This window comes from Fukomys damarensis, unplaced genomic scaffold, assembly GCF_012274545.1.
Source record: "Fukomys damarensis isolate Sample0158 unplaced genomic scaffold, DMR_v1.0_HiC HiC_scaffold_14, whole genome shotgun sequence".
NCBI lineage: Eukaryota > Metazoa > Chordata > Mammalia > Rodentia > Bathyergidae > Fukomys > Fukomys damarensis.
In genome coordinates this window covers 106,611-107,801 of record NW_022900926.1, presented here as the reverse complement: position 1 = coordinate 107,801, position 1,191 = coordinate 106,611, and positions in this window count along the sequence as shown.

The window sequence follows — 1,191 nt, the reverse complement described above, 5'->3', positions numbered from 1 at the left end:
TTTTTTTTTTTTTTTTTTACTTTTTCTTGTAGTAATACTAACTTCTTGCTTCTCAACCCTGCACTTCCAAGAGTCTCCAAAGATACCTCTTCCAATGAAATTCTGTTCACTGGAAAATAAATTTTTTGAAGAGTGTGCTTCAATGGTTGAGGTCACTTTAAAGGTGCCTAACAGAACTTTTTTTCATTTATAAGCAAAACGTAGTTGAAAGTGGGCAAATAATTGTAATTTGAAGTTAGTATTTTCTCTGATACCTTACTAGCAGAATTTCTCATGTCAGCGAAGCCCTCCTTTCTATAGGTTTGGATACCTTAGAAAACTATGAGACTGGGAGGGGAGCCCAATAGCAATCACATCCATCAGTGATCTTGGGACTGCAGACCGGAGGCAGGCCCTGCTTACTAAGAAAATAGTCACCAGCGAATGCTGAAACTGAGCAACAAGTCAGAAATCTTCCTGTCTTTTCTTGACGTGTCCAAAAAGCTCAGGAGAGGATGTCACTGTAAATGTCACCATGTTGTTTCACAGCTTTCGAATACTCCTCGGTCGGGTGCATCCCCGATGAAGTGCCTGACATTCTCCTCTCGGAGCATGGAGTCAGCTCGGGGCGCCTAGCCGACTGCTGGGTGCACCGGTGTGCAGGGAATCCCGGAGTCCCGTCCCTTTCCCAGGAACCGCGGCGCCCCAGCAGGGGACAGCAGCTGGCTAGCCGAACTGAGCTGCAAACTTGGCGAGAACGAGTACCGAGCTCTACCTAGAAGGGCGGGTAGGTGAGCTCAGCGGTCCGAGCTCCCTCCTTTCCAGGTCCTGGAGATCAGCCCTCTCCCACAGTGCCCCGACGCCCACGCCACGCCCCCACGGGCCCTCCAGGGAAATCCTAGACACCCTTAGCGAGCAAAGGAGAAAACACAGCCCAGCCGCAGCCCTTGGAATGGGCAGCTCCCCCCAGTCTCTTCAGTGTGGCCTGCACCATGGCCACTCACCCACTCCTAGGGTCAGGTCCAGCAAGGAAGCGCAGGGGAAGGAACGACAACGCGACCCGCCCCAGCGCCAGCGCGTCTGCGCGGCCCAGCAGGCTCGTGGCCCAAGATGGCGGCCACGGATTCCTCTCGCGAGACCTCGAGCCAACTCCCAGAAGCCTGGAGACGTCCGGGCAGCTCCTCCGCCCGCCCCTCCCTCCCCTGCACAGAC